This window comes from Podarcis pityusensis (assembly GCF_964106645.2).
Source record: "Podarcis pityusensis genome assembly, chromosome: 3".
Lineage (NCBI taxonomy): Eukaryota > Metazoa > Chordata > Lepidosauria > Squamata > Lacertidae > Podarcis > Podarcis pityusensis.
Genome location: NC_138026.1, coordinates 95,261,675 through 95,287,318, shown reverse-complemented (window position 1 = coordinate 95,287,318; position 25,644 = coordinate 95,261,675). Strand labels below are relative to the sequence as shown.

Here is a 25,644-nt window from a genome sequence, read left to right as displayed (position 1 = left end):
ATACAATACATTGGACGCTTTCCTCCAGTTGCAAAAGAGGACAGAAATATGAATGAAATTTGCCTTCGCTTTGTGCCACATGCAAATTTGTATCCTCTTTTGCAGCTGGAGTAAAGGGTTCAATATATAGGGTCACACACAAGTAATAAGATGTCTGACAGACAGAATGTCAACAACTGAAGCTTTCTCCATAAATGTATTTCCATTTAGCCTTCACCTGTTGTATTTCTGCCAGCCACACAACTCCTGTTTTATCTCAATAGCAACTCTTAATCATGCAAAGAACTGAAGTGTCTTGAGTTGTAAATAAGGATGAATTTGTTCAGTTTGTAATCTAATGCAAACTTATCAGTTTCACATTCCCTGTACCAACACAAAAATCAAAGTAGCTCTCTGCTCTTCCCCAAAGCATTTGCAATGCAGTTCTCCAACCAAAGTATGCATACAAAAACGTGTATAGTGAAAAGCGTGTTCATTCCTACCACAATCAGTAAAAACTATAAAAAATGAATTATATTAGGGGGATATTGCTTGCAAAAATGCATATACTAGGTAAAATTCTATATAAAAATTAGTGTACAGTGGTACCTCAGGTTACAGACGCTTCAGGTTACAGACTCCGTTAACCCAGAAATAATACCTTGGGTTAAGAACTTTGCTTCAGGATGAGAACAGAAATCGTGTGGCGGCAGCACAGCGGCAGTGGGAGGCCCCATTAGCTAAAGTGGTACCTCAGTTTCATGTTAAGAATGGATCTCCAGAACGAATTAAGTTCTTAACCCAAGGTACCACTGTATTAGGAGCAATGAGTACAAATTTTCACATGGTTTTTTTGTTTTGTTTTTAATCATAAATGTATGCAGAAATAGGGCAAACCAAACTTAAGCTTGGAAAATGAAAAACTGAGAGAAACTTACATTAAAAGATCTGTCCATTCCTAGCTGTAAGCCTAGTAGCTGTAAATTTAAATTTTTGAAAGGGAGGAGGTCAAGATTATGGGGGTTAGGACTACCATCAATTTATCTTTGGTTCTCAGTATGACATTCACTGCAAGACCAAGCGTGGTATTTCAGATGGCGGGGGGCAGGGGTAATAGACATTTAAGATTTACAACAATTTAGGTTCAGATGCCCATGGTTGGATAAATTCAAGTTTGAATTGCTTAAAATCCAGCTGTGTAACAAGCAAGCAGGAGTCAAACCCTTCTCTCCCCTCCCCCTCAAAAAGCATTTGAGTCTTAGATATGTATATACCAGTACTCACTTCAATGTTTATACCAAAAGCAGTAACCCACCTCCAAGAATCATCCTATCTTTCTCTCAGGGGTGAAACTGCTTTCCTAAAGATCAGTCATTGCCTTGATCTCATTTGTTGTCTAAAAACACTAATGCTACACCTGGTTAGACATTGTGGGAACCCAGGTTCAGACATAATGCTAAGCCAAAGCACGTCTCAGCTTTGGGCAGTGTGGCGGCAGCAGGACTGGGAAGGAACAAAGCGCCCATGATTTTAGCCCCATGCAACAGTGTGTTCACCTTTAAACCATAGCTAAGCTTAATGCGAAGGGACGCAGGTGGTGCTGTGGGTTAAACCACAGAGCCTAGGACTAGCTGATCAGAAGGTTGGCAGTTCGAATCCCCTCGACGGGGTGAGCTCCCGTTGCTCGGTCCCTGCTCCTGTCAACCTAGCAGTTTGAAAGCATGTCAAAGTGCAAGTAGATAAATAGGTACCGCTCTGGCGGGAAGGTAAATGGTGTTTCCATGCACTGCTCTGGTTCTCCAGAATCGGCTTAGTCATGCTGGCCACATGACCCGGATGCTGTACGCCGGCTCCCTAGGCCAATAAAGTGAGATGAGCGCTGCAACCCAGTCGGTCATGACTGGACCTAATGGTCAGGGGTTCCTTTACCTTTACCTTTAAGCTTAATGCTGGTTGAAAGTAATGTGTGAACCAGGCCAGAGTATAAGACAGGTCCCTGAAATAGGGTTGTTTCAGTTGCATGAGCTTAGGCTTGGTATGGGGCTTAGAGGACTGTGCCAAAGGCTCGAAGGTAATCAAAATAATCACTGTTTGAATTGCAGGTGCCAGAGCATTTTACTTAAAGTGAAATTCAAGGTCAATTTGGAAGGTCTGAAGGATGTTGAAATGTTATTTCTCAGGAGGGTTTTGCACATCTCCATTAGAGACTGAATCCAGGTCAAAGTAGTCAACAGATTAGAATATTTCTAAGACTGCCTCTGTCACCCTAGTACTTTTTTTAAAAAAGCAGAATTTTTCAGTTAGGAAAGTGACAGGAATGAACAAATGATTAACAGGAAGACATGTAAACAACTCACAAGGAAATAGCAGAATGGCTGCATATTGGCACAAAACCATCATGTAAACAGATAAAAGTGAATGCTCAAAAAGGTATTACCATGTATTTTTAAATTAGCTATATCTTTTAATTGGTTTTATACTTTAGCCTTTTTATTTTGCTATGGGCTTTTACTTATATGTGAACTGCCTTGGCATTTCTTCTTGAAATGAAAGGTGGTATATAAATTATTTTAATACTTACAAAAATAATAATAAATACATATAGCTAAACCACCAGATAAGCTTTTCACAAATAAATCAGACTGAATAAAAAGGTTGTCTGGAGAAGCCCCACTGTTCACATTCCTTCTTTCTTTTACGCTTTCTTTCTTCTGACATTTCCTCTCCTGGCTTGATTCTGCTCTTAGCAAGCTTTGTGTTTTAAGAGAGTGCCAGGCATGCACACTTTTAATGCTTCCACCCTGATGCTGTCATCCTTGTCAAATATCTGGAAGCTTCTTTACCAGAGTGCTGCTGACATAAACTCTGGCAGAGTCCAGGAAAAAACTGTGCTTTCCCTACAGGGCTAGAAGAAGGAACTGAGAAGCTGATTGCCAGCCATCAAAGTGTCTGCAAGGAATCCTTAGGAATGACCCACATGTCACTTTCCAACTTGCAGTCTGCTAAGATATGTTGGAAAAGTGCCCCAAAGTGTACTAAAATGGTTATGGCCAGAGTCAACTTAAGCTTGTGTACTCAAAAATAAGTCCTATTGAGTTCAGTGAGACTTATTCCAGCATTAGCATGCATAGGATTACAGCCTATAAATTGTGTGTGGCAAAGATCATCCTCTACTAGGGCCTCAGACTTTTTATATGCTCTTTCTAGCTTTACAGGCAGGTGGCTGCAAGTGTTTTTAGCTTCTTCCACACATGAGATTTTGAATACAAGAAGGAAAAAAGCAAAGAGAGAGGGAGAGAAACATTGCAAGCAGGTGCTAGTGATTTTAATTTTATCCATTTATTTTGCTTTCTCAAGGCCTATTCATAGCACCACATTGACACGACAACAGAGTAGGCCATGAGTCAGATCTAGTTCAGGGGAAGTGGATAATGTGACTTCCTGATCACAAACAAAACTCAACTTGTATTTAGCTGGATTACAAACAGGGTACATTTATGCTTCTTGGGCGGCTGTTTCATTTCTCCATTATCACTTTAAACAAAGCACACCCAGGGACAGACATACCTTGTATATGTGTTCAGGCAATTAGTGACCTACATGATGGCAACTGGAGAAGGCGGAGAGGACAGAGGGTGAAGAAAGAGCTGTGAGTGGAGGGTGGCCCTTTCCCCATCCTTTGGACCCCCTGGAGATGAGCTTGAGCTCTTGGTACAGCAAACTAAATATGACATAATAGGCATCACTGAAACCTGGTGGGATAAGTCCCACGATTGGAATGTAATAATGGAGGGATACAATCTATTTCAGAGAAACAGACCAGACAAGAAAGGAGGAGGAGTGGCGTTATATGTCAGGGATGTGTATACCTGTGAAGAGATCCAAGATTTAGAACCTCAAAGCCAAAGTGAGAGCATTTGGGTCAAAATTAAGGGAGAGAAGAATAACAGTGACCTCATTGTGGGAGTTTACTATAGATCCCCAAGCCAAACGGAGGACATAGATGATGCCTTCCTGGAACAGATGGCCAAGCATGCAAAAAGAAGGGAGATAGTAGTAATGGGGGACTTCAATTACCCGGACATTTGTTGGATGTCAAACTCAGCCAAGAGCATAAGGTCAAACAGATTCCTCACTGGCCTTGCAGACAACTTCATTGTCCAGAAAGTGGGAGAAGCAACAAGAGGAACAGCCATTTTAGATCTGGTCCTAACCAATGTTGATGACCTGGTTGGTGGGGTAGAAGTGGAAGGATCATTAGGCGCGAGTGATCATGCTCTTCTGAAGTTTACTATACAGCGGAAAGGAGCAGCCAAGCATACTAGGACTCAATTTCTTGACTTTAAGAAAGCCGACTTCATAAAACTTAGGGAAGTGCTGGGTGAGATCCCATGGACAGTAATACTAAAAGGAAAGGGAGTTCATGATGGCTGGGAGTTTGTTAAGAGGGAGATAGTAAAAGCAGAACGTCAGGCAATACCAATGAGATGGAAACATGGAAGGTGCCTAAAGAAGCCAGGGTGGCTATCTAAAGAACTTTTAACTGAGTTAAGATTTAAAAAGGATGTGTATAAAAAATGGAAAAGGGGGGAAACCACCAAAGAGGAATTCAAACAAATAGCCAGCACGTGTAGACACAAAGTCAGAAAAGCTAAAGCACAGAATGAACTCAGGCCTGCTAGAGAGGTTAAAAGCAACAAAAAAGGCTTTTATGGGTATGTTCGTAGCAAAAGGAAGAACAAAGAAACAGTGGGGTCACTCAGAGGAGAAGATGGTGAAATGCAAACAGGGGACACAGAAAGGGCTGAACTCCTCAATGCCTTCTTTGCCTCAGTCTTCGCCGATAAAGAAAACAATGCCCGACCTGAAGAATTTGGAGCAAATGATTCAGCAGAGGAAACACAGCCCAGAATAACTAAGGAGATAGTACAAGAATACTTGGCTAGTTTAGATATATTCAAGTCTCCAGGGCCAGATGAACTGCATCCAAGAGTATTAAAAGAACTGGCAGATGTGATCTCAGAACCACTGGCAGTCATCTTTGAGAATTCCTGGAGAACAGGCGAAGTCCCGGCAGACTGGAGGAGGGCAAATGTTGTCCCTATTTTCAAAAAGGGGAAAAGAGAGGACCCAAATAATTACCGCCCAGTCAGTCTGACATCAATACCAGGGAAGATTCTGGAGCAGATCATTAAGCAAACAGTCTGTGAGCACCTAGAAAGGAATGCTGTGATTACCAATAGTCAGCATGGATTTCTGAAAAATAAGTCATGTCAGACTAACCTGATCTCGTTTTTTGACAGAATTACAAGCCTGGTAGATGAAGGGAACGCAGTGGATGTAGCCTACCTTGATTTCAGCAAGGCATTTGACAAGGTGCCCCATGATATTCTTGTAAAGAAGCTGGTAAAATGCGGTCTTGACTATGCTACCACTCAGTGGATTTGTAACTGGCTGACTGACCGAACCCAAAGGGTGCTCATCAATGGTTCCTCTTCATCCTGGAGAAGAGTGACTAGTGGGGTGCCACAGGGTTCTGTCTTGGGCCCGGTCTTATTCAACATCTTTATCAACGACTTGGATGATGGACTCGAGGGCATCCTGATCAAATTTGCAGATGACAACAAACTGGGAGGGGTGGCTAACACCCCAGAGGACAGGATCACACTTCAAAACGACCTTGACAGATTAGAGAACTGGGCCAAAACAAACAAGATGAATTTTAACAGGGAGAAATGTAAAGTATTGCACTTGGGCAAAAAAAATGAGAGGCACAAATACAAGATGGGTGACACCTGGCTTGAGAGCAGTACATGTGAAAAGGATCTAGGAGTCTTGGTTGACCACAAACTTGACATGAGCCAACAGTGTGACGCGGCAGCTAAAAAAGCCAATGCAATTCTGGGCTGCATCAATAGGAGTATAGCATCTAGATCAAGGGAAGTAATAGTGCCACTGTATTCTGCCCTGGTCAGACCTCACCTGGAGTACTGTGTCCAGTTCTGGGCACCACAGTTCAAGAAGGACACTGACAATCTGGAACGTGTCCAGAGGAGGGCAACCAAAATGGTCAAAGGCCTGGAAACGATGCCTTATGAGGAACGGCTAAGGGAGCTGGGCATGTTTAGCCTGGAGAAGAGGAGGTTAAGGGGTGATATGATAGCCATGTTCAAATATATAAAAGGATGTCACGTAGAGGAGGGAGAAAGGTTGTTTTCTGCTGCTCCAGAGAAGCGGACACGGAGCAATGGATCCAAACTACAAGAAAGAAGATTCCACCTAAACATTAGGAAGAACTTCCTGACAGTAAGAGCTGTTCAACAGTGGAATTTGCTGCCAAGGAGTGTGGTGGAGTCTGTTAGTATCTTCAGCTCACAGGCAGAGGTACCTGGCCTCCCCCGAGGCAATTGAGCGAGATACTGTGTTTACCGTCCGTCTGCGACCCCGGCAGGCTAGGTAAACAAACCCGGCGATTCTTCTCATTAGTCGTGAGAAGAACACACCCTCTGCTTCTCTGCTTCTCTCTCCCTCCCTGCATTCTCCCAGGGAGGAGAAATGAGACAGACAGGAGTCCTTTCTACATGTTTTATTCCTGTCACTCAACAGTACATAGAAATGTGACTGCACCCTTCAGACTCCATCAGAAGAGTCACAACTCCTCCCCTGTACTTCCAGCACAGGTCAGATGACACACTGAGCTAACATCCGGTGCTCAGTACAGAGAATAGGCTCCACCTTTTCTCCAACAGTACATCTGCAAAACACAAACTCCTGTTTTGCATTCCAGCCATCTGGAGCTGGCTTTTGCCTTGGTGCTTTTTCCCAACATCCTCCCCCAAAAGCATCAATTGGCAAAACATGATCCAGAGAATAGAACAAACAGTTGTTATACACATAACAGTCCCCTGTTGTTTCAGTTCCACCCTTGGAACTCCCCACCACTGGTTTCACCAGTGTACCTCTCTGGTTGTCTGGCTTCCAAGGAATGAGTGCTTCTGTATTACCTTGGCTTGCTACTCTCTGTTGTGTCTTTGTCTCTGACTTAGACACTGCTTTAACTTGCTTTGAGTTGTTAACAATAGCAACACACGCAACAGTTAAGTTAGCAAACTCTTTTGAGTACCTCTTTGGTGGTACACCCTTTGTGACTCTCTCAGACCTGCGTATGAGGTGCTGATCCTCTGTGCTCACTGGTTCAACCTCTGGACTCTGTTGAGAACCAGTAGCTATCAGTGGTTCATCCTTCACCTGTGAAGGTCTATCCATTGTGTGAGATTTCCTCTCAATGACTGTTACAACTGAACTCTCTGAGCTATCACTGTCATCATCATCAGTACCACTGTAATCTGTGACATCAGAAAAATCATCATCATCTGAATCGCCACCTGTGGGAAATGTTTGTACAACCCGCTCTTGCTTTGGAGCACTCTCTAGGAACTTTGTGAGAATCACCTGACCAGATTCAGACAAAATTACTCTGTAGAGACCTTTTTCATATCCCACAAAAATGCCTCTGGCATTCTTTACTCCACCTGGAGCTTCTGTTCTCACATGAGACCCGAAAACCTTAAAATAGGCAACAGAAGGTTTTCTATTGAACAGCTTCTCAAAAGGAGAACATCCCAACTCTGTTGAGACTTTTCTCAACCACACATGAAGATAGGACGCTAGCGATTCGGCCCAATATTCATGTGGCAAATGTGAACTCAGCAATTGCGCATTCATCCCCTTTTGCAATTCTTTGTTCACCCTAACACAGACCCCCCTGTTCCACGCTTCGGTCGAAACAGCAACTTTGTGGTCTATCCCTTTTCCATCCAGGAACTTCTGAAACTTCTGTAACAGAAAAATTTGCTTCTCATCTGTGAAAAGACAATCAATGTTAGCATCATGCATATTTTTAACCTTGTCACAAAACTCTTGAAACTTTTCTAAAGTTTCTTGCGGTTTCTCCATCATATAAACCCAAGAATAATTAGTGAAACAATCCACACACAAAAGGTAATACTTTGCACTGCCTCTAGATGGTTCTAGAGGACCAATCACATCAGCATACACCCGCTGAAATGCTCTGTCGACCTTCTTGGTCAGCTTCCTGGTGCTCACACTGGTCACACCTGCAAGAGAGATTTCGTTAGAAACAGAAGAATTACATTTCATGTAATCACTTTGATCAAAAGTCAACAAATACAGTCCATCTTTCTCTTTGGCAGTAAGAAACAGTTCTCCATCTTTGTAGATCTTGCAGCTTTTAGCATCATAGGACAGTTTCAGTCCTTTCTTTGCAATCTGCGACACGCTCAGCAGATTAATTCTCAGTTCTGGAACCAGGTAAACATCGCTTATTGTCAAGTTCAGACTTTCAAGATACACAGTCCCAATTCCGGTCGCTTCCAACTCCTGACCGTTGGCCTGTTTCACAGTGAAGCTTTGCTTCCTCAACGTCGAAAACAGTTGTCTGTGCGGGCACATATGAACCGTTGCGCCCGTGTCAATTATGAACGAGTTCCCAACATCTGGCGTGGTTCCTTTCGCCATCATAGCCTTTGCAGGTTTCACCTGGCACTTGGTACGGCTTTTGCCTGACGCCTCAGGCTTCGTAGAGCTGCTCTTTGCTCCTCTTGACTGGCGCGGCTTCTTACAGTTTCGCTGTAGATGCCCAGTCTGTCCACAATTGTAGCATCGGACAGCACTCAATGCTACTCCATGCTCTCCAGTAGCATCAGCAGTGGGGGAATTAGAACTCTGTTCTTCCCTCCCCCTGTCAGCAACACCCATTGCACCTTGTTCAGGAACACCAACAGTTCCAACAGCCACAGTTCCTGCACTCTCCCCTCTGGGGTCAAAGCTCTCCTCAGCTTTTGATGAGCTCTTAGGAACTTGGCCAGCATCATCTTGGCTCACCCCTTCTGGGGTAGTTATCCATCCAGACCCTGATGAATAACTGTCTCTGGTCAGGGGAGATGAGTTAGGCAAGTCTCCCCCTTCTTGGCATCCATTTTGAATCCAAGCCTCCAGCTCACACTGTCAAACAAACTGTAAAATCCAACAGTTGTTTTTTCCTTTCTCACGCAGGCAAACTGCAAGTTGTTTACGCTCTTTTGCACCTGGCAGCTAAACTCTGGCTGCTATGGAAAGTCCCTTCCAAGGGCACGTAAACTTGTAGCCAAAACATTCTCTGATTTTGTTTCGCTTTCCCAGGCTCACACTCACAGTCCAGCCCCTTTGCCAGTAACTTTCCAACTTTCCGTTACCTAGCAACAATGCATTTCAATAGGACAGTTTATCAACCACAAGAATTTGTGGAATGCAGGCTTCAGCCTTTAAGCTGCAGGCCTCTTCCTCCCGGAGCTTTTGTTTTTCCAAAACGCAGCTCCGTGAACCAGTGAATTAATCGAACTGCGTTCACACTTTTAGCCCGAAATGCAGCATACCTTGAGCTCCGTTGCTCTGGAAAACACCTCTTCTTTCCACCAGCTGTCTGTTGAGCCTCTGGCTTCTTTCAGACGCTTCTCTTCCTCCTTGGAGCAGAGGAGGACAATCCACCAGCCTCTCATGCAGAGGTCGATGGATCGAAACCATCCTCTGCTACCATATGTTAGTATCTTCAGCTCACAGGCAGAGGTACCTGGCCTCCCCCGAGGCAATTGAGCGAGATACTGTGTTTACCGTCTGTCTGCGACCCCGGCAGGCTAGGTAAACAAACCCGGCGATTCTTCTCATTAGTCGTGAGAAGAACACACCCTCTCTGCTTCTCTCTCCCTCCCTGCATTCTCCCAGGGAGGAGAAATGAGACAGACAGGAGTCCTTTCTACATGTTTTATTCCTGTCACTCAACAGTACATAGAAATGTGACTGCACCCTTCAGACTCCATCAGAAGAGTCACAACTCCTCCCCTGTACTTCCAGCACAGGTCAGATGACACACTGAGCTAACATCCGGTGCTCAGTACAGAGAATAGGCTCCACCTTTTCTCTAACAGTACATCTGCAAAACACAAACTCCTGTTTTGCATTCCAGCCATCTGGAGCTGGCTTTTGCCTTGGTGCTTTTTCCCAACATCTCCTTCTTTGGAGGTCTTTAAGCAGAGGCTTGACAACCATATGTCAGGAGTGCTCTGATGGTGTTTCCTGCTTGGCAGGGGGTTGGACTCGATGGCCCTTGTGGTCTCTTCCAGCTCTATGATTCTATGATTCTATGGAGAACTCAACAAACCTGGGTCAGGGTGTGGAGAGTACAGCTGAATGGGGCACAGCTGTGTGCAACCCGAGGAAGTACCATTCACCTTGGGCCTGCCCATAAAAAGCAAGTCTATACAGTGAGATATTAGGGTGATGCCTGCTGTCTTCCAGGAACTCCTCTTGTGAGACATTTGTGGGTGAGCTGAGAGTTTGTTTAGACCCTGGGTGAGAAGCCGGAGGCTGAGAGGGAGGGAGTACCAGAAGGAAAATGAATTAATATTGATTTGCATATATTAGTAACTTTGCATTAATATAACATTTTTATATGTAGCTGTGTATCTTTGTAATATTTCATTTAAGTTGTCCATTGTCGCTTCCGTTTTTTGTATACCACTTAGAGATGTTTTAAAAATATTAAGCAGTATAGAAATTCATAAATCATCAATCAATCACTATATGGGGCTCTTCCGATGGCAGCAAATACTGTTCTTCCCCACCCCCCTGGGTAGAAAGAAGTGGGTTTTGTCATTCTGTGTAGCTGCCCCCTGTTTCTGGGACCAATGTTGATTTACTTCAAAACATGTTAAGAAAGAATCGCATTCCTTTGAGTTTAGCCAGAGGGGATGAAGGGACAGAATACCCAAATCCTGTCTGTGAAATCACCCCAGGCTTCAATAATCAACCAGGCCTCAAAACTGTCCAAAACTCCTTTTGTCTTCTAAAAATCCAAAACAGCTTTTCTCTGCTCTTCTCTGCTTTTCTCACAAGATGCTGTGGCAAAAGGCAAAATGTTACTTTTAAAGGCTAATGAAAAGGCTCTGTCATTGCCAAGAATACTCAGGCCTGAGAAACGAATCTTATCTCATTCGGTTGCAACATCTTGGACATGCTGAACCACTCTCACCCCCCCCCCCCTTTCCTGGGAAGGGCGCCAAGAGTCCAAGAGTCCCAAGACAGCTTTCTGTTCATGCTCAGAGGAACTCATGGGCAGGACTCCTGAGGGAGGAGAAAGGGGGGGGGAGGGAACTGGAAAGGGGTATATATGCTTGTGCACATGACTGTGAACTTCGTGCATGCTTTTGTGAACTATCACACTTGCTCCTTCTACCAGTTCATGGATGGTAGAAATTAAAGCCTTTTCTCCGAAACTATTCCTTGAGTGTCTGTTGACTCCCACTTCCCTTTCCCGGGCGCAATATTTTTCCCACCCGAGGGCAAGGCCTCATAAGGCTACAGGGAGAGTTAATTGCTGTGATGGGCCTGAAGATGAGGAAGTGGAAAATAAATGAAGGTTTAGGGAGGATGGGTTATTTTTAAAAAACAACAACAGGAAAGACAATTTGGATTTGAGCACCACATTTGTATCAGATCCTACCTGATTTCAGGGTCCAGGTAGCTTCATATGGAGAGAGGTGGCCCTTGAGATATTGTGGTCCTGAGCCATGGTGTCAGAGACTCGCTGAACTCTGAACTTGGTGCCACAAGAGGGTGAGATGTTGTTCGGCTCCAGTATTTTGGGAGGCAGTAGTTGAGAATCCCTGAATGGGTATGCTATAACTCTTACATCTTCCTAGAGAAATGAACTTCTGAAGTAGCTAAAAACTACAAACAAGTGTTCCCACTGCCCATTTTCCTGCCCTCTCCCTGTAGGCCCAAGGTGTCCAGAAACAAGTGCAAGAGGTGTGAAGGAAGCAGCTTAGTCTCTAAGGCTCAGAGAAGGCAAGTGAGTCGGCCATGACAGCAAGGAAGAGCAGCAGTAGGTCTCAAAGGTTTGAGAGTAGGCCCCTTGCAGGAAAGTGGGGCTCACCAGAAATGCCTACCCTTGACGGCCCTGAAATAGTGAGGGCAGCCAAATGAGGACGCAGTAAAAACTGCCAGTGCCAGAAGTCTAAAGTGTGGTGAGTTTTTGACCATATCTTAAGCAGTCCTGCCAGGCTATGTCCACTTCCCCTCACCTTGGGGAGAACTAGGTTTTTGAGCCTATTGTTCCAACCCGCAGTCTATATGTGAACTTCTGTGTGTGAGGAGCTCTGAGGTGCACCATCTAACCTCTCTTCGGTTCCTATACCAACAATCTAGGAACTTTTACCACTTTATAACTAACCTAAGTTTTATTGCCTGTGCAGCTTCTGTGAAGCACTTGAACCTGACCTTTGAAGGGTTTGTAAGCAAACCATTTTTTTAACTTAACCAAAAGTGTGTTCTTTTCTTGTGCTGGGGGAAAAGGGAAACTTTGGGAAGAAACCTTTTTAAAGGGGACATTTTTGAACTTACTTAAAGGGACTTATTTTAAAGGTCTAATGGTCTGTATCTCCATGCTTTCCTTTGCTGTATATTTTATGAATTTAAATCTCTGCTGGGTTTCTCTCACCAAGGAGTACTTGCTCCAAGCTTTGATCTTGGCATCCAGGAATTCTCCTTTATATATTTTTTTCCTGAACCAACAAGACTAGCCATCGATTTGGAAGGCATATCTCACACAATATGGAATTTAAGAATTTGTGAAGTTCTTCAACTGGGGTCCCCAATATGACATCCTTCTAGGTGCTACAAAAGTTCCCTTAGAGGGATGTCATATTGGGGACCCCCAAAAGTGCCTGTTTATTATGGGGCATGGGGAGGGTGTCTCCTTTTTTGCCTGGTTATTTGTTTTGGAGAGGTGTTTTGCATGGGGTGTTGGCATGGGGTGTTCTGAGCATCGCCATTTTTAATTTTGTGGAACGCGTATTTTGTGATTTCTATTAGCATTTCTTATATTTCCAAATGTGCTCTTTCATGTTGCTGTAAGTAAAGTTACTTCATGAAAGTAACATCTTCAAATGAGAACTATTGGTAGGCGCAGAGGGCAGGAAAGAAGCTATTTTTTATTCTGTTTTGCATGTGATATAGAAACCTGTATTGGGGGCGGGGGAATCCAAAACATCTCATTTCTGTAGTACAGAAAAGCATCCCATTATCCAAGTGCACTGGAGCTCTTTTTAAACACGTGGCTCAGGGCTCTTCTTTTAATAAAAGAAAAAATTGCTTTGAGCAAATACTGTAGAATTTTTTTTGAAAGTGAGAAATAATGTTAATGTGGAGAAGCTACCAACATAAGCCTGAATATGATAAACCAATTCATTCATCTTTAAGGAACAGTTTTATTTAACACAATTAATGCTGAAACAAATATTTAGAGTGAACTTTGGATTTGATCAGTTCTGTGTATTTACATGATATGAATTTGATTTGGGGTGTTTATCCAAGTGACACAAGTCCAACTATAGTTATCTAAGCAGCTTGGGCAACGTGCAAAATGCTCAGATAATGTGAGGACTGCTGATATGCTGATCTATGGCTCCATGGATGTCACACAGGACACATAATGAGCCTATGAGTAATGAGAATATCCTATCTGCAAAGATTAAAAGAGAGATATTAATGATCACAGTTTGTGGGCTGGTGGAAATATTATTCACCCTATGTGCAGGGCACAGAAATGTCCTTACAGTGGAAATAATGTTTTGAATTCACAGTATTAGGATAGATTGAAGCTGCATAGCAGCAGCACTGCTGCTTGAGGTATGCAACACAGAATAACAGCACATCTTAAGAAGGGCCAGCCCTACCATTGGGAAGTGTGAGGTGGCTGATATTGGATGTGAGGAAAGGGCAAGTTTGTTGATTAATTAACCTTGTTATTGCAGTAGGCACCAGTAAGCACCTATGTGATTTTCTGTGGGGTATTCTGCACCCTGATTTGGGGACAGGGGTGACATTTCCTATTCTGTCTCTGGCAGAAAAATGTCTTGGACTGCTACTGATCATAAGAGTCACATAAATGTGATTCTTCCCAGGTTTTCCGAGATGGAGAGGGAAAAACTATGTATGCTATCCTAACCTCTTGAAGGAAGTGTCTGACTAAAATACATTTTAAGATGCTAACCAACCAGTTATGCTTATACAGCTGATCAAGATGGAGTGTGGTCTGAAACTTGCTGTTATTTTACAAATGTAATATGTTCTGATTTTCCAATGTGGATCACTTTCCATACCCAAGACAAATTGATCCACTGTTTTAGTTGCTTCTTATATAATCTAGGTGATTTCCTTTTGTATCTTCTTTTTCCCTTGAACCTCTGCCTGTTTGTCCAATATATCAGGCAAACAGATTCTGCTTGATCCACCCCTTTTGTCAGACACAATACCATCAAAGGCAGTGATTTGTGAGCTTGAGAGAGCAGAGACAATGTGTGCCTGGGTCACTGGTAATTAAGGAATGTCAGTGGTCAAGAAGGGCGAAAATCAGTTCAAGCCAAACTGAAGCATTTAGGTATTTTAGTGCTGCATCCTTTTAGGTCTCTCTCAGCTTATAAATATTAATTTAAAGACTACCAACAAGGACAGTAAACGGATTTAGGCATAAAACTTCCTGTCAGGAGTGATTTATGCCCAATAAAAGGAGAGCTGGATAGAGAAAGCCTGCTTCGCTAAGTTTATGATAGACAGTGAAACAGTGCCATCAAAATAAAAAGGATTCCACCATGTAGCTTGCTGTATGGGGTGCCTCCGTTCTTAATCAGCATCATGCGGGTGATGTTTTCTTATTTATTGTATTGTTTTCTTTCATAAAGACATCTGATGTGATATGGTTAAAGGTCTGGGGCAATGTAAAGAATATAAGTGAGCTCTTATTTTTGTGTTCTTATTACCACATACAGGGCAATGCTAACTTATCCATTTTGCTGTTTTCTTTTTGCTAGCTGAGTGTTTACATTGAATATGAGCACGTCAGCATAATTTTTGGAGACGTGCTTTGTCATAAAGTCAGCACCACCCAAAAAGGTGTCACTTAGGAACATAGGAAACCACATAGCAAGTCAGGCCACTGCTCCATCTCTAGCTCAATATTGTCAATATTGGCAACAGATCTCCAGGGTTTCAGAGAGAGGATGTTCACAGCCCTACCTGGAGGTGCTGGAGATTGAACCTGAGGCCTTTTTGCAGGCAAAGCAGATGCTCTACCACTGAGTTTGAGACTCCCTACCAAATACCATTTGCAAAAGCACAAAGATAGACAGGTCAGGTAGATATGAAAAATTACTTTTATTGTAAGTTATCTGGTGGGTAGAGACACGGGGCTAAATATTTTGCATGACTGCTTTGCTCTCGAGTGTGACTGCTTTGCTGTTAGAGGGAATGATTTTAAGGCCTGGTTTATAAGCGTCAGGAGCCACCCTGCTATGGCAGCTATTTGTGCTATGGATGATGGGGCCCATAAAAACGTAATAATTGCCCTGCTGGATCAAGACCAATGACCTGTCTAGCCTAGTATCCTGTTCCCCTTTATAGCCAACCTGATGTCCACAAACTAAACATGAGAGCAGGAATCCTCCCACAGCTACTCTGACACAATGAATACAGTGGTACCTCAGGTTAAGAACTTAATTCGTTCCGGAGGTCCGTTCTTAACGTGAAACTGTTCTTAACCTGAGGTACCACTTTAGCTAATGAAGCCTCCCGCTACCGCCACACGATTTCTGTTCTCATCCTGAAGCAAAGTTCTTACCCGAGGTACTATTTCTGGGTTGGCAGAGTCTGTAACCTGAAGCGTCTGTAACCCGAGGTACCACTGTATTTAGATGCATAGTGCCATAGGTCTTGGAGGTAGCATATACAGTAGCTACCCTGACTAGTACCAATGAATAGGCCTATCCAGTCTTGGTTCAATCTCCTTTTAAAGTTGGTGACCATCGCCACATCTTGTGGCAGTGAATTCCATAGGTTAACTATGGCCCCATGTTGTTTGACAGATTAGGTGTGTTTTAAACTGTTGGCTGCTTTGATAACATTTTTTTGGTAGGGGAAAAAGTGGTATATGATGCAAATAAAAAAGTAAAAGGCTAACACTCTGTTTTTCCATAGTTTGTCTTGCTGAAACTTGAAATTCTCAGGAGTCCTCCCAAAGATCTGTTTATCAGCATTCTTGTTTCCAGTTGCCACCCACTATGCAGCTGGACATATGAATCAAGCCTAATACTTCTTTCTTTCTTTTTTTGCGGGATGTATGTTGAATCAAGAGGGACAAAATTTACAAGTGTTTCCGCTATGCAACTTTCACATTCATTCCAATAAGGCTTTTTACAAGTGGCACAAATAAGCTTTGCCAAAATGAATGAAAACTGTGTAGCAGCAGAGTTTTCACCCTAAATCAGGGCTGCAGCATTATTCTTGGCCTCTGACTGCAGAACGATTTCTGGGCTTATTGTGCCGCAGAATTTATTAACCTTGATAATCAAATTCACTCCCCTGGGCTGTTGCTTTGTTGAATGAAGTCACTTGTTCTTGCGTTATGGGAACAACAGTGAAGTCAATGAAATCTGACCACAAACCGACTTATTATGAAATTTCCTGACAACTGATTTAATGGCTTGGTCAGAAAGCAAAGTTATATGGCCCTAATTCCCTTGAAAAAGTAATTTTGTTTACAGCAGGTTCACCAAGGCTGTTTATTTTTAGAAGACATGTGGGACTGGCAACAAAACGATGCAGTGTATTCTCACTGCCAACCAGGCAACGGCCAAGCCTTCCACTAAGGTGCTCCATTCTATCCATCCTCCTTCTAGTGTTCCAGTTTTCTTTTCCAAGTGATTCTCAATGTTCTGTGGCTACCAAGCATGTTCAGTCTTCCTTCGGCTGTGTGTAGGCTTGCAGGGGTGGGGGTAGTTCCCTTAAGACTTTTATCATTCATTCATTCATTCATTCAATTATTTATGTTGTTTTGTTTTAAATAATTTTTATTGATTTTCTTTCTTGCAACAAATATCCATCATCATTACTAAACATTCATTTTCCAATTTCCCCCCTCCCTGTTGACTTCCCTCAACCTCCATTTCTGGTTTGTTACATCAAATGGTACAATCTACTGTTTATATATGATACTATGTTTTCCCATTGTTATATTTCTTTCTTCTCTGTAAATATAATTGTAAATGTTTATTTAAATCCTGTCAGTGAGTCCATTTTTTATTTTTTTTGTTTCTGCAAATATGTTGTAAAGGGTTCCTATTTTTTTCAAAGTCACTACAGTGGTACCTCTGGATATGAACGCAACCTGTGTCTGCGTGTGTGCGGGTTGCAATTCTCTGCGTCTGTGCATGCGCGTGACGTCACTTTGAGCATCTGCGCATGCACAAGTGGCGAAACCTGGAAATAACGTATTCCATTAGAGAACAGATCAGACAGATTAGAGAACTGGGCCAAAACAAACAAGATGAATTTTAACAGGGAGAAATGTAAAGTATTGCACTTGGGCAAAAAAAATGAGAGGCACAAATACAAGATGGGTGACACCTGGCTTGAGAGCAGTACATGTGAAAAGGATCTAGGAGTCTTGGTTGACCACAAACTTGACATGAGCCAACAGTGTGATGCGGCAGCTAAAAAAGCCAATGCAATTCTGGGCTGCATCAATAGGAGTATAGCATCTAGATCAAGGGAAGTAATAGTGCCACTGTATTCTGCTCTGGTCAGACCTCACCTGGAGTACTGTGTCCAGTTCTGGGCACCACAGTTCAAGAAGGACACTGACAAACTGGAACGTGTCCAGAGGAGGGCAACCAAAATGGTCAAAGGCCTGGAAACGAAGCCTTATGAGGAACGGCTAAGGGAGCTGGGCATGTTTAGCCTGGAGAAGAGGAGGTTAAGGGGTGATATGATAGCCATGTTCAAATATATAAAAGGATGTCACATAGAGGAGGGAGAAAGGTTGTTTTCTGCTGCTCCAGAGAAGCGGACACGGAGCAATGGATCCAAACTACAAGAAAGAAGATTCCACCTAAACATTAGGAAGAACTTCCTGACAGTAAGAGCTGTTCGACAGTGGAATTTGCTGCCAAGGAGTGTGGTGGAGTCTCCTTCTTTGGAGGTCTTTAAGCAGAGGCTTGACAACCATATGTCAGGAGTGCTCTGATGGTGTTTCCTGCTTGGCAGGGGGTTGGACTCGATGGCCCTTGTGGTCTCTTCCAACTCTATGATTCTATGATTCATTACTTCTGGGTCACCATGGAGCTCAACTCAAAAACGCTCAACCCGAAGCTACTTTAACCCAAGGTATGACTGTATTGTCCTTTTCACGCAACTTGTCCATTAATTTTGCTAACTCTGCATAGTTCATCAACTTTTCTTGCCTCTGTTCTTTGGATGGTACTTCTCCAGTCTTCCAATTTTGTGCTATTAACATTCTTGCTGCTGTTGTAGCATACATAAATAATGCCCATTTTTCTTTTGGCAGCTCTTGTCCCAAAATACCCAACAGAAAAGCTTCTGGTTTTTTAAAAAATGTTATTTTAAACATTTTTCTCAATTCATTGTATATCATTTCCATTTTTTTTTAAAAAATAATCTTGCAATCCCACCACATATGGTAAAATGTACCTTCCCCTTCTTTATATATCCAACAGTTCTTTTGTTCTGTTTTATACATTTTTGCCAATTTTACTGGTGTGGTATACCACTTATACATCATTTTCATATAATTCTCTTTCAACAATATGCAATCCGTGAATTTCAAATTCACTTTCCACAAGCTTATGCAATCCTCAAATTGTATATTATGACCTATGTCCTGTGCCCACTTAATCATTACTGATTTAACTTCTTCATCTTTAGTTTCCCATTCCAACAGTATATTATACACCTTTAATAGTTTACAATTGTCGACTATAATATCCTTTTGGAATTTGGAAACTGTGTAAGTAAATCCTCTCTTGGTGTCTTCTTTGAAGATTTCATCCCTTAAGACTTAAGTTTTGTACTTCTGTAAAACTTGGAGTTCCCTGAAACACACTGATACCTCCATCTTGTTTCTCAACAGCCCCATGTTGGCTCCAATACTGTTGGCACTCAGTACCTGCATTTGCTATTAGAAGGAGTGGTGACAGATATTAAAATTGTAGCTTAGGACCAGTTCGCACTGGAAACTCATTTGAACCAGTTCCTTGGTGTAGGGTAGCATTCAGCCAGCTGTTACTACTTACTACAGCCAGCTGAAGTCTTCTGCGTCTTTGCTACAATGCTCTTGCTTCTCTTCACTGCTGCTTGAAGCCCCATTCTTAGGAGGTTGAGATTGTGCCACCCTCCTTAGATGATGGGTGTTGGCAAGGGCAGTGCTATTGAGAGGCTCAGTATGGGGCCTACTGGCTAGCTGTAGCACCTATTGGTAGCTGTAATAGTCAGTTGGAGACTTTTGTACATGCAGAGGCAGGTTCACAAACTTCATTGCTAACCAGCTGTTAGGATGTATAAAATTGGCACACGGAAAGGATGAGACTTGAGTGGGATCAGTACAAATAACCCCGAAAACTATCCTCCATTTCCAGCATTGAACTGGAAGAATAGACCCCTGTTAGTGAAGCCTTATTTACCTAGGGATCCATCAGCCACGCCATCCCCGGACCTTGGAGGGAACAAAAGTACCAGGAAAGCAAAATCTTCTTTGGAGAAAAAGTTTATTGAAATCTGTGCACAGAGACAATATCTGTACACAGAGACAACCAGTTGGATAGCTCCTGAAAATATACTGGCTGTAAAGCAAGACACTTCAGCAAACTTTCTTATACTCTCTGAGCACTCTTCCCCCCTCCCATACCTTCTCAAATTATTCCCTTACATGGCACATCTATATTGCTTGCTAAACACATTTTATTGCTTGCTAAACATTCCCTCCCCTCTCCTTCGTACACGTGTCTTTTCTCATCTTTGCATTAGTAAGCATAAGACAGGAAAAGGGGCCTCTTTAGCAGGCCTGGTTAAATCTGCACTTTTGACCCGCCAGCCAAATTTAGCAGGTCTGGTTAGTTATTGCTAACAGCAGCGGTTTCTTGCTAGCTGGCTAGGCAGGAAACGAACTTTTGACCTGTCAGCCAAATTTTGCAAGCAGTCACTGGCGGTGTGCTAACTGTCTGGCCAAAATTTGCAGAAGTAAGATTAGCACAGGATTAGCACAGGAATTTACTGCAGATAGTATTTGAGAGCAACCTTTCTTAGGTACAGAGTTCTAAGCACAGAAAATATTGAGAGAAACCTTTTCCCATCTCCCTTTACTCCCTCCTCTTCTTTTGAACAATCTATTACTTAGATTCGTTCTGGGGTAGGGGTCTATATTCTCTCATTACAGCAATCACGCGAGGTCCCATCATGCGAGACATCATCTTTCCCATCATATTCTGCAAGCATTGCATCAAGCAGGGAATACAAAAGCAAAAAAGCAATAGAAGCATTATTGGGCCTATCACCATACTAACCCTGTTGGGTGGATTGAACTCTCGTGCTGCCTCCCTACTGACCAGAGCATATGGAAGCTGAAATCCTGGGGTGGCAATTCTTACTGGCACTTGTTTAGCAATTTCAATGCACACCTGGTTAAGGCTCCCACCCCTGCAATACTTGCATTAAGATAGGTTCCGTCCCATCTAACGCCTGGATTAAGATTAGAACCTGGTCCATCAGATGAGGTTGGTATAGTAACCTCATCAAACCCCTGTTTCCAGTAGTCAATGAGCACGCCATCTCTTACCACCGGCAAGATGAACCAGTCGTAGCAGAGGCCAGCAGGCCAGTAAGGGCGGTATGGCTCGGTAGGGTCAGGGCTGTGGGGCATAGAGCAAATCAATACAGAATATAACAGAAAAAAAAGGAAAAGAGAAAGTCCTTATGAAAGTATTAAATGTCCTGGTGGACTTCCTGGATCAGTCCCGGCACGGGTTTTCACGTTGGGGACGCTGCCCACGGGCGTCCCTCCCATCCATTTCTTCAGCTGTGCGTTGAGATATATCAGCAGAGCGGTCATCAGCGGAGGGTCTGGAGATGGTCAGCCGAAGGGGTTAATCAGGATTTAACTGCACAGTTCAATCTATAGTGGTCACTCTGGTGTGGTGGACCCAAGGGGTGATGCCGGCGAATTTCACGGCGGTGGGTGTGGAGAGCAGGACGGTATAAGGTTCCAGCACGGTTGTAGCTGCGTCCGTGCCCAATCGTTTACCCACACTTCATCACCTGGCTCGAACTGATGCAGCCAACACACAGGGGTTGTGAGCCTGGGTCCACCTGTCGAGACAAAAGAAAACTCGGAAGAATATCTGGACTTAATTATTCAATTGCATATCCTGACCAGCATGTGGGGACAACATTCTGACATATGGGACCGGTCTCCCAAGCACAATTTCAAAGGGTGACAGGTGGGTTCGCTTTGACGGGAGACTGCGGACCCTGAGTAATGCCAAGGGCAACATGGTCACCCAATTAGACCCGGTTTCCTGCGTCAGCTTGGACAGCTGATTCTTTAGAGTCCTGTTCATTCTCTCTACCTTTCCAGAACTCTGGGGTCTATAAGCAGTATGCAGCTTCCAGTTGATCTGGAGCGCTTTTGCCAGTCCCTGTAGGACTGCATGAACAAATGCTGGTCCATTGTCAGATCCTATGGACCTTGGCAATCCATAGCGAGGGATGATTTCCCTAAGCAGGCACCTGGTTACTTCAAATGCCTTTTCAGTCTTTGTTGGCCATGCTTCGGCCCATCCGGTGTAGGTGCACACTGCCACCAGCAGGTAGCGGTGTAGTCCACAACGGGGTAATTCAGTAAAGTCCACGACAAGATCTTCCATAGGTGCAGTTCCACTATGCTGAATCCCTGGGGGAGCCAGTGGTCCGGCTCTGGGATTATTCTTTTGACACAGCAGGCATTTCCTGGAAATCTGGGCTGCCAGTTGGTAGAGGTGGGCTATATAGAAGCATTTCTCCAGCTGCTTGGTTGTAGCATCTGGTCCTATGTGGGTTGAATCATGGTATCTCTGAGTAACCTGCCGAGAAAGGGACTCTGGAATCCATATCCTGTCATCAGGGGTAAGGTACCATCCTTCTTTGGACAATGTCAGCTCCTGAGCGTCTGCAGTGTCCCTTTCCTGCTTCGTATAAGCTGGCTTGTCAGTGGTGCTTAAAATTTCTTCTGGGACCAGTGCTCCAATAACCGAGGCGGGGGCCAGTTCTTGGGCTGCTTCCTTGGCCACTCTGTCTGCCAATCGGTTTCTTCTGGCCACTTCTCCTGGTCCAGTCTTGTGTCCATAACAATGGATAACTGCCACTGCCTCGGGCTCCCATACAGCATCCAGAAGGTTCAACAAGGCTTGTGGGTGGGCCACCTGGCTTCCTCTGGAGGTAAGCAAACCTCTTTCTTTCCATAAGGCTCCATGGGCATGTAAAGTCAGGAATGCATACTTAGAATCTGTATAAATGTTTATCTTCTGTCCCTTTGCCAGGCTCAGGGCTCTGGTAAGCGCAGTTAGCTCTGCCAGCTGGGCCGATGTTCCAGGCGGGAGTGACTTTGCTTCGATCACCTGGTCTTCCAGGGCTACCACTGCATAACCTGCCTTCCGGTGTCCAGCCTCAATGAAGCTGCTTCCATCCATAAACCATGATGGCCACTGGGGGTCTGCTTCATCTTTAAGGTCAGGCCTGCTAGAATACACTTCATCCATTACTTCAATGCAATCATGCGTGGGCTCCTCACCTACTCCTACCGGTAATAGGGCAGCTGGGTTGAGGGCTGTGGTGACTTGGAATTTTTAACGCAGATGTAGTAGCATCTGACATTTCCTCATTTTAGCCTGGGAGAGGAAATAGGTGCCTTTCGGCAGATGGCACGCTGACTCTTTCCTAAGCGGCCTCGCCCTCCTCTTCTTCTTCTAATGGTGGACCTCCCGTCTTCAGGGCCATCAACTTCTTTGCCTGGTACTTCTCCTTTTTTCTTCTGGGCCTCTTCCTCTCTCTGATTATAAGTGGTTTGGGCTATTTTCTAACATCCATTTCAGGGTGTGGCCCATCTGGATTTTTCGGCAAATATCGGGCGCTGCTTGGGCTACAAAGGCAGTTTTTATGATAGGGGCATGGATATACTGGTGGTAGGCTTCCTTCAGCTTCTTTAAGTAGGCTCCAGGGGCCTCCTCTGTTCCTTGCACTATTTCTCTGGCCTCCACAAAGTTGGTGAGTTTTCTGGCTGCCCTCCTCATGCCATTTAAGACATTCTGGCGATAAGTGGTGAGGGTATTTTACCCTTCAATGGTCTGATAATCCCAATTCAGTGTAGTTTCAGGATATCCAGTTGCAACAGCTTGATCTCCTGCCCCCTGCGCTCTCATGTGTGCTCGGGCTTCAGCATGAATTCGCCTATCCTCCTCTGTAGCTAGCAGGGCATCCATCAAATATTGCACATCATAAAAAGTGGGGTTGTATGTTTTAAAAAAAATTCCCTCAAACAGCTTAATGATTTTGGCAGGGTTTTCTTCAAATGAAGGGTTTTGGTTCTTCCAATTACAAACATCTGCACTAGAGAAGGGGACATGTTGAACTGTATAAGTTCTATTGGGCACCACCCCGTTAGGTCCCGTGGGGGCCGGAGGGTCATACACTCTATGGAGAGGCATCACTCTGGCCGCGCCCTCCTCCTGTGTTTTATGTGCCCTATGGAGGGTCACTCTTTTCACTGCCTTCCCCACTCTTTCTGCCACTTTCTTCTCTGTTCCCCTACACATCCCGCTGTTTTTAACATATGGGGACTGACGTCCACTTCTCCTGCATAAGGTTCCTTTCTCAAACGTTCTGCCTGTTCTTATTATCACCTATCAACTTAACTAATCTTTTTACAAATTCCTCATCCTCACCATCCTCTTCTCGTTCCTCCCTTTCTCCATCCTCGCCCAGGTCTACCAATGCATTGTCCACGGGATTGGGGGCTGGGCCATCTGTTCCCTGTGGCGGGGGTGGTGCCAGGGCTGTTGCCGGGGCATGAGGTGGTGGGGCATCAAAACTTTTATCTTCTTCCCTCTCTGAATCCTGGAGGACTGGGGGGTTGTCCTCCTGTCTTCCTGACTGAGCAGATACGGCTGCCTGAGACTTTTTGGCAGCATGACTTCAGCCAGGGGGGGGGGGGTTCTGTTCCACATTGGTCTTCCATGTGGAAATGTAGGGGATTTGATCAGGGTGGACATTCAAAATGTTCTGATATAATGGATTAATGAGTTGCAAATCAAGGGTCCTGATGGACGGCCAATTTGTTATTTTGGGGTGGGCCAATCTAATTTACACAATGTCCTCATCCTCCCCTCTCATCAGCTTGAATCCCCAAAAGCATTTCAAAGGGGTACTTTTACTTTGGCCAGAACCCATTTCTTCCAGATACTTCACACACAACAGACCTACAATCGCTCGGCCAAGGGGACACTAAGCCCTGGCCCACACTTGACAATTCAGCCACTAGAGTATCTTGACATGCAACATACAACATACAAAACACACCAATATAATTTCAACATGTAACACACTAAACACACCAAAATAATTTCAGCATGCAATACTCAAAACACACCAAAATAATTTTCCCTCCTTCTTCTGTTCCAAATTTTTGCTGGTGGCACTCTCCTGCACAACCAGTCCCCTTTTATTCCTGGTGGCTGGCACTCTACTGCGCAACCAATCCCCTTATTCCTGGTGGCTGGCACTCTACTGCCCAACCAGGTGAGGCTGATCAGACCTCGCCCCCTTTTCCTTGGGGGCCCACGCCCTTTCCCTTGGGCTTACCTTTTTCCGCTGCGGACCTGTCCCCTCGGCGCCGTCCTCTTTGTTTTTCTCCCTCAACAAGATGTCTCCACTGCAGGACAGTGTGGCTGGCTCCCCCCACGAAACAGGTGGGGTGCGCACGGGAGCCTGCAAACGCTGCTGAGCTGTTCACCTTGGTTGAGCCTGGCCCTCCGGTCCGTATTGGGGAGAGGGCTTATCCCGGACGAGCCCCCAAAGAAATGAAGCCTTATTTACCTAGGGATCCATCAGCCACGCCATCCCCGGACCTTGGAGGGAACAAAAGTACCAGGAAAGCAAAATCTTCTTTGGAGAAAAAGTTTATTGAAATCTGTGCACAGAGACAATATCTGTACACAGAGACAACCAGTTGGATAGCTCCTGAAAATATACTGGCTGTAAAGCAAGACACTTCAGCAAACTTTCTTATACTCTCTGAGCACTCTTCCCCCCTCCCATACCTTCTCAAATTATTCCCTTACATGGCACATCTATATTGCTTGCTAAACACATTTTATTGCTTGCTAAACATTCCCTCCCCTCTCCTTCGTACACGTGTCTTTTCTCATCTTTGCATTAGTAAGCATAAGACAGGAAAAGGGGCCTCTTTAGCAGGCCTGGTTAAATCTGCACTTTTGACCCGCCAGCCAAATTTAGCAGGTCTGGTTAGTTATTGCTAACAGCAGCGGTTTCTTGCTAGCTGGCTAGGCAGGAAACGAACTTTTGACCTGTCAGCCAAATTTTGCAAGCAGTCACTGGCGGTGTGCTAACTGTCTGGCCAAAATTTGCAGAAGTAAGATTAGCACAGGATTAGCACAGGAATTTACTGCAGATAGTATTTGAGAGCAACCTTTCTTAGGTACAGAGTTCTAAGCA

General features: G+C 44.2%; 1 long non-coding RNA gene across 5 annotated transcripts in view; it reads left to right on the top strand.

Moving 5' to 3' along the window:
- The first annotated feature begins 3,349 nt into the window (after nt 1–3,349).
- Nucleotides 3,350–25,644, top strand: part of LOC308474390 — a 104,257-nt gene continuing 81,962 nt past the window's right edge. For 3 of the 5 annotated variants that reach the window (XR_013984678.1, XR_013984679.1, XR_013984682.1), the window contains exon 1: nt 11,955–12,059. This is a non-coding gene — a long non-coding RNA (uncharacterized lncRNA). Of the gene's footprint in view, nt 3,629–10,184; nt 10,359–11,811; nt 12,060–25,644 lie in introns of those variants that run through there. The other 2 variants (XR_013984680.1, XR_013984681.1) reach the window with 2 other exon arrangements.